This window comes from Anolis sagrei, chromosome 2 (genome assembly GCF_037176765.1).
Source record: "Anolis sagrei isolate rAnoSag1 chromosome 2, rAnoSag1.mat, whole genome shotgun sequence".
Taxonomy (NCBI): domain Eukaryota; kingdom Metazoa; phylum Chordata; class Lepidosauria; order Squamata; family Dactyloidae; genus Anolis; species Anolis sagrei.
This window is the reverse complement of record NC_090022.1, coordinates 270,335,232-270,349,988: the sequence shown is the minus strand read 5'-3', so window position 1 is coordinate 270,349,988 and position 14,757 is coordinate 270,335,232. Positions and strand designations below refer to the sequence as shown.

Below are 14,757 nucleotides of genomic sequence, written 5' to 3'. Positions count from 1 at the left end.
TCCCGAAACCAATATATAATGCTTCATTTAGTTTGAGAAGAGAAGAAAGGATGAGCGAGGGAACATGTGGAGAATCTATAGCTGCCATTCCAAAGCAGTCAGCAGCAGTGAATGACACGTTGATCATATATGTACAGAATGGATGTTTTCTTTTTCCCAGACATTATTCCATGCCCTGAAAACCGGGGAAGGACCTGGGAACCCTGAAGTGGACTGGTGTTATGCACAGACTATGGGGCAGCCATACACATGTTTGTGAGCAATTCAGGTATAGAATGCAGCAGCTAGGGTGCTCATTGAAACATGGTTACTGTCATGCTCATTTTACAGGAACTGCACTAGTTACTGATGGCTGTCTGGGCTCAATTCAAAGAGTTGTTACTTATTAATCCCTAAATGGATTGAGACCAGGATTATGTAAAGAACCATCTACCAAACTACCTTGCCCATAACATAGTATCTGATGGAGAGATCACCTTCTATATTATGGAAATCTGTTTCAGGGAGGAGGGGCAACTGCCATTTGGTGAAAACTGGGGATCTAGGCAAACTTTTAATTACTCTGGTTTTTATTTTGATTCCAATACTTCTGTGTTGTTCTTTCTGCTGTATCTTTCTTGTTTTGTGGCTTTTACATGTTGTCATTTTGGATATTATTTGCTACTCTGTGCTATTTTACAATGAAAAGGTGAGATATGGATATTCCTCAGCGATTATGCTGTCTGAACAAGCTCTATACCACTAGCTTCATTTACCGATATACATATCATGTGCTAAATCTTACTCATCCCAAGTTTCAGAATTATCCAAAGTTTTGTGGTGACCTCAGGCCAATATGAAATTGGTTAAATCATAAGAACCCATTTGAAATGCTTTGGATTCAACAGGAATATTCAGATGAATCTCCAACCACTTTTAGAGTTATGTCCAGATTTTATTTCATTTAAAATGTTACAATTTGTCTCTACCCAGGCCAGAAAACAATATACTGAGTTTTGTGCTGTCAAATTTTTGTACACTGAAAACAAAGAGATGTGTGTTGATTAAACTTTTAAATAGAGAAAAAATGAATGCATCTATAGCATGATCAAATGTTTGTTCATGGTGGAGCAAGGACTGTTAAGTGTTTTGTTGCTATTCACGCCCCCTTTCCCCGCACTCCCCAAGATGACTGTGTACTCTTGAACCATTTGAATCCATGCCAAAGACATGGGAAAAATGAAAAAAGAGGCATTCATTTGTCAACAGACAGTAAATATCACTGCTGATGGAAATGACCTTTAAAAACCTGTTCTCTATTAATACAGTTAATTAAAAGAAACTATCCAAAGAGCTCAGAGGTTCTCATTCTTATTTGCTCTGCTCTTTCCTGGCTCACTTCAGCAGTCATTGTGGGTGGCTTTGTTTATTTTGTATATGTCATCCTTTTTGCAGACTTTAGGGCTCATGGTCGATCTGTGAAAGCAGTCACATTCAAGGTTTGGCGCCAGAGTTTTACAGGATTCACGCAACGCATCCTGTTCTTTGACTGAGAGAATACCTCTCTCCCAAATCAATGGCAAGTATACTTTTCCAGGGAAAGATCCATGTTTTCTACAACCAGGGAGTTGGAGTGAGATGGAAGGAAAACTTGTGTGTTGTGTAAAACATGTAACAGAGTTTGTCAGGTAGCTGGGATTTGGAATTTGAAAACAAACATCTGGCGAGTGGGACATACCAATGAGGTAAGATAACGTTTATACAATATCCCAAGAGGAGATACCTGAAGCTTAGTTATACCTGAAGGGGAAGCAAACCTCTGGAAGGAGACACCATTATCCCAGTGGAGATGTATATAAGCAAGGCTTGTAAAATGTGTGCAGCAGCATTCTGGATTAATTGTCAGCTTGAAAACTCTCCTGGGATTCAAGAACATACTGGTCAAAAATGTTTCTTCTATTTTCAAGTGTATGTTATAGAGATGGTCATTGGGCAATCTGAAAATGTTTGAAATGAGAAGCACTACTTCAAGAAGTAGCAACCTAGTACACACTGATGTGGCCATATTTACTCCTTCACAACTACAATAACATAGCTCAATCTTTTCCCAGATATCTTAGCACAAACAACGGTACACTGGTTTGTGGTTTGAAGGTTTGACACTCAGAGTTTGAAGCACTGTCATTTTCATTTTATTAGCCAGAACAATTATATCATCTTCCAAGTGCTCAGATTTCTGTGCTCCCCTCTGAACCATCCTGGCAACAATATATTGTTATGAACTATCCCAGTTGTATTTAAAGCACTGGGCACCATATGTGATGATTTTTTGCTTTCATTTTCAACAAGAAGAAAAAACTTAACTTATGCATTGCTATCACACTGTTTATATAGTATAGTAGAATATACTATGTAAACACTAGATAAATTGAATCTGCAGGAAGAAAGATAGTAGCGTCCTTTATTTTCCAGTAAAATACATTTTCCAGCCAAAAATCGAACTATCCACTTAGATCTCAGATTTTTAAAAGATATAGATGAATATAGATATAGGATGAGGTCACATTAAAAGAGGTGTGATAAAACAAATTGTCATTGAAATGCATCCTTTAGTGTAAGTATGTTGGGGTGACTTAGATGTGTTTGGGCACCCTTCCAACTCCAGATGTGGCCCAGATGGCGGACGAAGGGGTATACTTCCCAGATTGCACTTTTTACACTATCAACTTACACTTTTATCCTTCCAGAGCAACATTTCTAAGATGTCATCTGTTAAAAGCTAGCCTTCAGGAATGGCTTCCATAGCACAAATAACCATGCAAGAAATGCCTGTATCCTCTCCGCTCTTTGCCCAGGATTGTGATCCTCAGTTATGAGCTGCTTCTTCCAGAAAGTTGGAGGGAGCAAGTTATACCACTTAAAATATAAAAATGGTATTACAAAGATTTAAAAATCGAGCACAAGACAGGAAACACTACTTAATTCAGGTATTTTTTTTTTCAGGAAGTCCTTGATTTCCTTGATTAATCCATAGATAACTAGGCAATAGCTGATCTTTCTTGAATGGGCAGTCAATGCCCTCATGCACCTGTGTATGCTTCCAGGGAGTTCTGGGGGACTAGCCAATGAGGGTGTCATAGGGATTCATTATGAGAAATTGATAACAGCATTGGGAAGAGCCAGCATGGGAAGATCACCCACAAAAGCTGTTTCCAAGTGAGACCACTTTTGTGTTTTCATATCAACAATGGTGTAGCTCTTGTGTCAACTCCTGAACAAGCAGGGATCAATTACCCTTTCCTCTGTGGCAAGCAGACTACCTTGGAAGATGGCTTGAGAGTCAGCACTTGCCTGGTTGCTAGGACATATACCTGCTGGGCAGGTGAATTATCGGCTGGCTAGAATGATGGATCTCTTTACTACCAACCTCATGCTGACAGAACCACCACCTCCCAATGTTAGAAGGACTGATGCCATTGACCTTTTGCCTGTCATTCTGCAAGGCAAGTAAATTGATGGGTGAATATTTTATTACCATGGTGAATTTGGTTTTATAAAGCTCATTACTCAACCTGGAACAATTTCTGAGAGCAATTCAGATTCAGGACAGAAGATCTCCAGAGTAACCACCTATGATTAAGAGAAACACTTCAACACTTCTCCTGCTGATCCTGCCAAGAAAAGACCTTGGAGAAAAAATTCCCAATCAGCTTATCAAATGTCAGTGCCAAGCTATAACAGGAATATTCGCCCCAGTTATCAAGCAGCACAAGAGGACGGTGCTTGCTGGACAGGCTCAGCCAAACATCTGTGACACAGTGGTCACAAATTCGGCTACCCCAGGCTGAGAGAAAATTGGGAAGTATTTCGACCATCCTGACCTTGATCCCAAGAAGCACTTTTGGTTTCAATGAGATGTTACTGCCTATCAGCGGGAGAGTTCCAGTTGCTGCTGCTCCATCTAATGGTCAGACTTTGTCATGAAGAAGAGCTTGGTGGAAAGAGGAGCAAAACAACATCTTTTATCTAAAGCGGTTTGGCTCCTCTTTTCCTCTGGGTTCTAGCAATAGTCTTTTGCAAACTTACGCTTCTTGAGAGGGGCAGGATGAAGACACAGTGACCTGACTTTAGTTCAAATATCAAAGCTGTAAAATATGCTCCCTAGTCAACAAACAGCAATGAAAAAGAGATGGATTACCCTTCAAGGAGCATTTTCCCTGCCCAATCTCTGTTTTACCCCTCAATAGAGTTAGAAAAAGTTCTGCTTGAAATTTTGGAGGCCCATGGATAGTCAGTGCTTGGACCAGAGTTGAAAATTGTGCAGCCCTCTAGATTTTGTTGGACTGCAAACCCTTGCAGTCCTAGCCAGCACTGCCAATGGTGATGGATGCTAGATGTTGGAGGTTCCCCAAAACTTGGAAACTATGCAATTCCACCTTCTTGTACAGACAATAGCATGCTAAATAGACCAAGAATCTACCATGATTTATGACAGTTTCCTAGCTTTACTACATAAAAAGGATTACACGCATTGTAATTGCGCTTGACTTCCTGGCAGTTGTGTTACTACAAAATATGCCAGCTCCCAGTCACACAACAGATTGTATCCTTTATATAACATTTTGTTCCTAATGCTTTGAAAGTCTTCTGATATTGATCTGAGATCCTAATATCCCCATAAGCTTGAAATTAGAGCTCCCCATTGCTCTGAAAAGCTGGGATAAATCCTTTAAAAATGCTTAGACTAATCCAAGTTTAAAGAGGCCAAGGCTTTTTTCCTCCTCAGAAGATCTGCAGTGGGAGTGAAAACATAATATTTTCAGAAATCTCTTTTATAGAAAGAAAAGAAACTTGGATCGTTTTTCTCTATTTTTGCCCTAAAGCCCACTGTCTCAAAACCGTATTTGGCAGACATTTATAATTCCTGTGTGTGTACTTACACTAAATCAATTTATTGCTCATTTCGAATGCCTAGTAAACAATTCAATTTCTACCTGGCAATTCAATGACTCATGTGCTAACAAGGGTAATATCAATCCGCATTTCTGTAGACCAAGGACTGGAATCACACAGCACTCCGTGGCTTTAGCCACACCACATCGTTATAGCATTTTAACTGTCAAGGCTCCATTCTATGGAACTCTGCTTTTTGTAGTTTGGCAGGGTACTTAGCATCTACCGTAGCAAGAAACACTACAGTCCCTTTTACATTATACAAAGGGTGCCAAAAATGTATACACATTTTAAGAAAGGAAAAATCATGTCAACATTGTATTACTCAATATATATTAATAACAAATGATGAATACAAGTCGCTTCTGCAATTATCGAGCTGCTTAAAGCAGTTAACGTAAGCATTCAAAAACTTCTCATTATGGCAAACTGCTGCATTGAACAAAATGTCTACCTGTATTCCTATTTCAATTACTTTCTGGAGTACGGGCAGTCCCTGAGCCACAAACATGCAACTTACAAGTGATTCATAGTTAAGAATGAGGGTGAGACAACAGGAAGTGACAGAAATCTACCCCTTGAGAAGGAAATTCATTCCCGAAGAAGTTATCATGGGGAAAAGGTGTCTCCACTGAAGTTTTCTCACCAATCCTTGTTTCCACAACAAGCCAAATTTTTCAAAATCCAATTATCACAGGAACAAAAAGTGAGGTGAAATCTTCTGAACAGGGGCACAGACAGCAAAACAAACACCCATGCTATCCAAAGTTAGCTAGCTAGCCAGATATATCTATATCTAATCTAGATAGATAGATAGATAGATAGATAGAGATAGAGATATGGAGTTACACTTTAAAATGTACCTGTTCTGACTTTACATACAAATTCAACTTCCAAACAAACTTACAGAACCTATCTTGTTTGTAACTTGGGATAGTTACAAACTGTACTGGCCTGTACTGCCAGTATAACTAGTTTTCTATGGTAGACCATATCCTTTAAGGTCTTCCCACAGGTTGAAGTCAGGGATGTGGGGAAAATTCAACTAGACATCTTCATCCTATCCATTGTCCTGGTAAATTCTCATCAAGATAATCCCTCACATCATGGTAAAACCACTCATAATACTGCACTCTTCAATCAGGGTCATCTTTATTCAATGCATGTAATAATTTGGGGGTGAAGATTCTCCATTTTGCTGTTTTACAAATGTTTCATATGCTTGTTCAGCTAACTCCTGTCTTGTGTGCACATTGTTTGATCAACTCCTGTAGTGAATGTCTAAACCTGTGGTTCTCAATCTGTGGGTCCCCAGGTGTTTTTGACCTACAACTCCCAGAAATCCCAGCCAGTTTACTAGCTGTTAGGATTTCTGGGAGTTGAAAGCCAAAACATCTGGGAGTTGAGAACCACTGGTCTAAACTGCTCCAACAGTGTAGCAGAAGAAGCAGGACTTATTACTGTGCGAGGCCTTCTGAAACTGTGTGAGCACATCACACACAATACCATGTATCTCAGACTTATCACAAGCGCATGCAATTGTTAGGCATGTTGGAGGTCCTGTTGGACACTCATACCTCTGTTGTCGCAGCACTTCCATATTGTTCTCAAATTTCAAGCACCACTTCAAAATGGTCTTAGGTTCCTAGAATGACAACCCTGCTTCCACCATTTTCTTTTACTGTACTGTCTCATAGTGATGCTAGCATTCATTTGATTTATGCCATCTTTCAAGCAAATGTGATGCTACACATTGCTACCACAATTCAATTCGACTGTGAAAAGTAATACATAGATAACATCTCTTAAAATAACATTTCCTAAGATTTGTAGCTAAGGGAGGATATTTCCCAGTCAGCCAGCTCTTGCATCTGACCAGACTGCAACCCCCAATATTCAGCAGGATGTAATCATGGCAGTTAAAATGGAATATTGCTATAACAATGCAGTATGAAAAAGCTCTAGAACAGTGAGAAATTCAACGATCTTTTAAGATTCCACAGGATATCAAACTGTTGTGTTGTGTAACTGTGCAATGTAGATATTGTTGCCCAGATGTTAGAGAGTAACCTATAGCATTCCTTGCCTATACTAGCCATAGCTGAAAAGATAAGTAAACAGCTGGAGGGGTTTTATTTATTTTTTAAGGAAACTTCAAAACTGAGGTGGTTTCCAGTAGAAGTTTGCAGTGCAACTACACATATATCTACTCAGAACTAAGGCCCATGAAGTTTAGTGGGCTTTGCTTGCAGATAACTATGGAGAAGATTGCAGACTTTCTGCTGTCGCATGTGTATTTTAAAAGGTATTCCGAACATTTCACTCTGTCCTATCAACGGATGTGTGAAACTCTTTCATCATGTTACATGACCAGATTACAAATATTACAGATATATAAGTCCTTTTAAAAAAGCACACAAAAATTCCTTTGTGTATGGCATGAAACACAATTAAGGACTGTTGTACCAGTCTCGGCCCACTATAACACAATTAACTGTGACTACAACACATTACATGAACTATTTCAATTGACAGCCTTACAACACTTGTGTAAAATGTCATCTTGTAAACAGCCTAGGCAATCAATTAGTTTTTTTTCTGCCAATTAGACATGGCTAAGAATTAGGAGACCCATTGTGCTTCTCTGCAGAATGTATACACCAAACCACACTGGGGAAGGAGAAAGAGGAGGAGGAAATGAAGAAAACAACATATACATGTGATCGCTGAACCGTGCCATGGTCTGGAACATCACAGGATGAGCCATCCATTAATGTAATGTTCCAAGTTCCAGTTTGAGTGACGACTACACATTATATATTAAATATTAGACAAAGATGAAAAGACTAGATGTCTAAAACACTGTTATGTTTTTTAAAAAAAATAAAATGATGTTCAGAACAAAATGAAATTCTGGTTTATAATCCATGCTCTGCATTCACTGGGACACTGAAGGTAGTAAAAACATGAGTACAAAAAGCACAAAAATCTGTGTGGAGGGGACCACTTCTCAAGGAATCCATAGGCCCCTTAGTGCACCCCTATGGCAGAAGCCAATTACAGAGTCACTTTGGAGGACCTAGTGGTTTCTAGAGATTATATATGAATCAAATCTGCTCATACTCAAAACCACAAAAGTGAAACCCACAAATGTGAAGGCCTGATTGGATTCATGTTTTAACAATGGGTGTAGCAGTTGTGGAAACTCCACACACATCTCAAGTTGTAGTATCTCATCCCACCTGCCTCATAATTTTACCAATACCTATGAAATACTTTTTTAGAAATAAACTCACAATCTAGACAGCAATGGGTTCACAAATTCCTTTAAGGCAGAGAAAGGGAAAGAAGCTAAAGACCTAAAAGGAGGAAAGACAAGGGAGGGAAAGAGTGAAAGTAGAAAAAAAGGGACAGGCAGAGAATGACAAAAAGGGTTGCGGGGAAAGAAGATGACAAGTGTAACCAGGAAAACTGAGGATGAGGAAGAAAGAGGAGGGGAGGAAAGACACATTCATTCAGCAGTTGGAGGGCAGGAAAGGGAGAGACAGAGAGACATTAGGAAGCATAGGAGAAGGGAGAAAGAGGATGAAAGAAACAACAAAAGAGAAGTAAAACCAAGCATTTAAAAAAGAAATCAAGTACCTAAAGATTTGATGGGGAAAATTGAACTATTTGATGATGCAATTGAATAATGGCTTAATATGGAGACATTTGTGATAATGTTTAAGGCTTGTACAGTTTTATAATTTTATATTGTATGATAATGCTTTTAATAGTTTTTATGACTGTTATACTTTTAATTGCGATGACTTTGGAGGCACTGAATCATTGCCACTTGTAAACAGCTCTGAGTCGCCTCTGGGTTGAGAGGGGCAGTATATAAATATGGTAAATAATAAATAAATAAATAAAGCCATTTATAACTACTTGGCTTTTCTTTTGCTGAGAGTGACACATGTCATGGACTGAAAAGGAAGCTGCATTGTGGCTCTAACCAGATAAGAAAAATCACAAAGCAGCCATACTATAGTATTTCTTCCAAAAGTTATTGCTTTAGGCCAGGGGTCCTCATACTAAGGCCCGAGGGCTGGATATGGCCCTCCAAAGTCGTTTACCAGGCCCTTGCCCAGGGTCAACCTAAATCTGAAACAACTTGAAAGCACATAACAACAATAACAACAACAATCTTATCAGCCAAAAGCAGGCCCACACAACTATTGAAATACTAATAAGTTTATATTTGTTAAAATTGGTCTTCATTTTAATTATTGTTTTGTTTTAAAGTGTTTTTTGCACTACAAATAAGATATGTGCAGTGTGCATAGGAATTCATTCGGGGTTTGTTTGTTTTTTTCAAATTATAATCTGGCCCTCCAACAGTTTGAGGAATTGTGACCTGGCCCTCTGTTTAAAAAGTTTTAGGACCTCTGCTTTAGGCTCTCTGTGACTACATCTAAAAATATTCCAAAATATCTTCAACAATGCTCAGAATACTAGAAATGTTTAATATAAAGACTATGTATTCAGGATTTATATGGGATTTATATTAACCCCACCATGGCATTTTCTTTCTGTTGTGGTGGGACTGAGTGTTTCTGTAAGACAAGAGGCTATGCTGATGGTAACAGTGCTGCTGGTAGCATCCTCCATGTCAACAGGCTTTTGCTAAGAAGCCATACTAAATATCAACAGCTGATGATCCTTTCAATCTGAATCCAGTTGCAACATTAGCCACAGCACGACTCATAGACTAAATGTGCCAAACAGCTACTGGGCAGCAGCAGTAGTGGGGTGGGTGGGGTGACATTGGCAGAGGTTGTCTCAAAGACAAGAGCCATGGGACCATAGCTAACGTGTTAGTACTGTGCAGAAAGAGGAACAATAAACTCTTTTTGAATGCCTTGTACCATGAAAACCATATGACACTACAATCCAAAATGAAAGAAGAGATACTGCCAGAAGATGTCATTCCCAGGTCAGAAGGCACTCAATAAGCTACTGCAGTACAACAGAGGACAACTATGAGTAGGGTTGTGGCTAATGACGCAACTGGATTCAGTCCAAAAGGACATTCAATTGCTGACATGCTCAAAACCGAAATAAAACTCTGAAGCTTCACAAAACATATTAAAGGAATAAAGCCTAAAGAGTCCTTAGAAGCCAAGATGACTGTAACTGAGACATAGTTTGGACATATCATGAGAAGAAGATATGTCTAACTAAAATAGACAGTAATGCTTGGTACGATCAAAAGTAATGGGAAAAGAGGAAAACCACATAGAGATGAATAGACTTACCGAAGCCTGAGAGAGTCTTGGATCACACCATCATCTCATTGGCTCTCATCATGGTAGTATATTTATTGCACCCTTCATGAAACATCCAGCCAACTTCTTCTATATCAGCACAAGAGGGCTTAAGGTGAATCCAGAAATAGCTTCACCAGCACTATGTCATAAAATATGACAAAACAATTTCTTGGTACCATAAATTGTTTACATCAAAGCAAGGAAAACACAGCCAGCTTTTTTCTGGCAGCACAACAAATGTCTTGAGAGAATATACTCCCCAAACAAGGAAAGAAAACTAAAATAGGTAACCCCGCAGTGTGGAAAAAATGTCACCCTGTCCGAGCAGTTCTGAAAAAGAGATCAACTAGGCTGGCCAAAACAAATGCAAAAAGAAGCAAAATAAAAATTGAAGAACAAGGTCTGCTGACTTGGCTGAAAGGCCGATTGTGCCTTACACCTGCAGATAAAGAGTGGAACCAAACGGAAACCCATAAGATAGATTAAAGTTTGTTTTCATTCTGAAGCCAAGGTCTGACTTTTATGAAACACTTTTGGGTTCATTTCACCACTGCAGAGTTATTTAAAACATGTGTATGCAACTCTGTCATTTGACAAACCACATCACATCAGGAAAAGTGAAAGATGTAATAATAAATTGGGAAAATACATCAAAATTTGCTTCCTTTTTACAAAAAGGGAAAAATAATTATGGGCAAATTCAAGCAAGGTAGATCATTGGTCAAAACCAGCTTAGATAGGATGGACATTACAGAGGAACTGCTCCCTTTAAAGGTGTGCTCATTTCAAAAAGAACTGACTAGATCTGGCCTAAGTCTGACTTAAGGATGAACCATAAAAAAAGAGAACAACCACCATCTTAACTTGCTTCTCACCATATGACAGACTGAGCAATCAACCAAGTTAAAGGTAAAGGTCAAGGTTTTCCCCTGACATTAAGTCCACTCCTATCCGAATCTGGGGGTTGATGCTCATCTCTGTTTCTAAGCAGAAGAGCCAGCGTTGTCCATAGACACCTCCAAGGTCATGTGGCCACAGGCATGACTGTATGGAGTGCTGTTACCTTCCCACTGGAGTGGTACCTATTGATCTACTCACATTTGCATGTTTTTGAACTGCTAGGTTGGCAGAAGCTAGGGCTAACAATGGGAGCTCACGCCGCTCCCTGGATTCGAAACAGTGACCTTTTGGTCAGCAAATTCAGCAGCTGAGTGCTTTAACCCACTGCACCACTGGGGGCTCCATCAACCAAGTTACCTGCATACATTTCCCAACGGTATGGAGTCCTGCCTTTTTATTTAAATCAACCAATTCTTTCTAAATGTACAATTACAGATATAAATCCATCCATGTGGGGTTTTATATTAGTTTTTTTCATTTTACACTAATCCAACAAACAGTACACAGCAGCATAATTCAAGGGGAAAAATAAAGAAAAAAGCGCACGAAAACTGAAAATGTTACTTCTCTGTAGGTATATCTAGTATGGAATTCTTTATTGTTTATCAACCCTCTTGTTTTCTGAATCGTATTTCTTCTCTCATTGATCTCATTGTCATTACAACTATATGTGTTTTATTTTAGAAAAAGATAGTGTTGGAAGAGTAATTTAACCAGTGAACCTGTTAGTTTTGTATCTATTTTTTATAAATGGATACAATATTATCCAAAATGTACGATACATCCTGGTTTATCTTATTAGTTTAACAGTAGGTGTTCACTTTTCCATTAAAGCAACATAATTTTTTGCAGTTTTCCAACTACATGTAATTTCCTGCCTTGCTGCTATTGGTATCATATTTATAAGCTCTTTGTTTTAAAAATGTCCATTATCCTTCATAAAGACTGAAAATGATAATAGCTTTACACTAAAAGCCACTTTCTCTCCTACCATTTACATAATTAAATTAATCACCTCCAATCAAAACTGCTTCTGTATTGTCCATGAAAATGGGTATCTGTGCCTTTAAATAAGATGTGTATTTTCTTTCCTTTCCTTTACTTTCCACCTGTGTCATCTATTCAGGTGACACAGGTGGATGGTCTGCACACATTTTTTTTAAAAAGTTCTCAGTTTCCATTAATAAATTCAACTCCCATTAGCCTTACAGAGAAATGCAATGCAAGATGCCAAAGATCATCAAGTTGGGAGTATGTGAACGTCAGAGTCCAGAATAAACATACATGATAGAAAAATGCCACTCCAAGGAATTATTAAAGTTGATGGAACTCCTGTGATTTCCATGTGATATGCACTAATGAATCTCAAGTGGTCCTCTTCCTGCTACTTTCTGATGGTTAGCAAAACCTTCTTCATTCTCATAAGTCCATCTGCCTTTGGTTTGCCTGGTAGACAATGTTGTTGCTGTGGGGTTTTTTTTCCCTTAACACTGTTTTTAACGTCTCCTCTGGCCTCTGCTGTCTTTTATCTGCAATGTTATTCAGTGTAAGCAATCTTCTGAACCACAGCATGGTATAATTGTTCAAGTGTTGGACTAGGACACTGGGGAGACCAAGGTTTGGATCCCCTCTCAACCACAGAAACGTCCTGGGTGATCTAGGGCAAGGCACACACCGCAACAGCCTCAGAGGGAGGTAAGGGCAAACTCATAAGTTAGAAGTTACTTGAAGGCACACAACAACAACAACAACAACAACAACAACAACAACAACAACAACAGGCTGATTACCTTGAGTAATAAAAATGCAATATAAATGAATTTTATTTCCAAATTTCTACTAGAAGCCTGCTGTTTAATACTTTGTAGGTGATCTAAGAATTGAGTATTCTAATACTTAGGTTGCGTGTGGCTTCATGAGCACAATTCCTCACCTTCTCGCCATCTAACATTTCCACCTTCTCACCACCTAACAGTTGTTGAGACCCTAGAGAGGCCTCTGCTGTTACTATGTACTAGCTGAAAGGGGAGAGAGATCAAAACAATTCTCACTATATAGAAGGACCAGCTCAATTGGTTGGAAGCAAAGAGATGAGGTCACTCTCTCAAATGGAGCAGACTCACTTGGAAAGTACCAGATGCAGGGCTTTTTCTATTTCTGCCCCTGCCTTATGGAATTCCTTGCCTCCCTATATGAGAGCTATGTGTGACTTAGGGCCTTTTACTCTAGCATTTAAGACCTGGCTTTTCACTAGAGCATTTGATCTATGTTAATCATTAATTTCTGTATGTATGTATTTTTATCTTTTACAATTTAACTTGCAAATCACCTAGAGCATCTCAGATGGAGGGCAATTAATAAGTAATTAATGATGGCGATGATGATGATGATGATGATGATGATGATGATGATGATGATGATGATGATGGAGTCCAGTTGGAAACTGCATAGGACTGAGCCTAGGGATGGGGGGCAGGTGAGAGAACCCAATGGCCACCTAGGAGGCAGGACTCACAGCAAAGCAAAAGGAATGACTGGATCACCAGCCAGGCATGCCTCCTCTGACTGCCACGGAGCCCTGAAGTTGCCACTACCATCAAGTTCCTCCAGCCCTTTTTGTACAGGTGGGTTTATGTGCACGATTCTAATGTGCCATCAAATCTAACGCACACCTCAATTTTGGCAATGTAATTTAGCCAAAAAGATGAGCATTAGAATCGAGTAAATATGGTACCTCACTTCTCAGATCAATTTAAATAACTGACCTTTAATTTGTTCCTCTTGACAGTCTTGAGAGATTCCTCGATGATCTTAAATATCTTCCTGAGTTTCATACTGAGACTGATCATGCTTATCACCCTCCCTGGCACCGCGTCTTCACATATATAACTACTGTATGTTGTACCATCCTGAATGTGAAATGCCCTTCCCCGGGAGCACTGAATGAGAGCAAAATTGGTTTCCTTCCAGCATCAAGTTAAAATGTAGCTTCATAAGAAAGGCTTTGTAGCCTATTGATTTCCACCCTATTTATTTATTTATTTATTTATTTAAATATAGATTTCCACCCTAATCTGAACACATACACAGCTTTAATTTTTAAATCTTTATAGAGTATTTAGCTGAATTTAATTATTTTAAACTTTTGCAAATGATTTTATTTTAAACCCCCTTCCCCCAGAGATCTTATAATTAATTGCTAGTGACATTCCTGCAATCATGTAGTCCTTTCCAGCAGTGCTACTAGGTGGTCTTCTCTTTTAGTAAGGAATGCGGACAATTAATACAACCAGTCTTACACAGAGTGGACAACTGAAAACTCAAAAGTTGTTCTGAACCCTGTACAAAAACCTCACAGCAAAATATTTTAAAAATTACTTTTCTGGAATGTGTAACTGGATATAAAACTGGCCTGATTTTTCTCATTCCCCTTACAGACATATCAAAGGGGAGGGGAAATACTTTTAATAACAACCATCTTATGAGTAAGAACAACATATTTTGACTGAATGACAGAATTGCTATAATAATTTACTAGTAAACCAAAAAATAAACATTGCCCTCGGACAATGAACATTCCCAAGATTCACTAAATTATTGGGCCTTTCAAACAGAG

At 38.8% G+C, this 14,757-nt stretch overlaps 1 protein-coding gene and 1 pseudogene across 1 annotated transcript in view; one reads left to right on the top strand and one right to left on the bottom strand.

Moving 5' to 3' along the window:
- Positions 1-14,757, bottom strand: part of PDE4D (phosphodiesterase 4D) — an 806,167-nt gene that overhangs the window by 784,612 nt on the left and 6,798 nt on the right. The window lies entirely within an intron of this gene.
- LOC132765370 (N-acetylgalactosamine-6-sulfatase pseudogene) lies at positions 3,043-3,893 on the top strand (annotated as a pseudogene).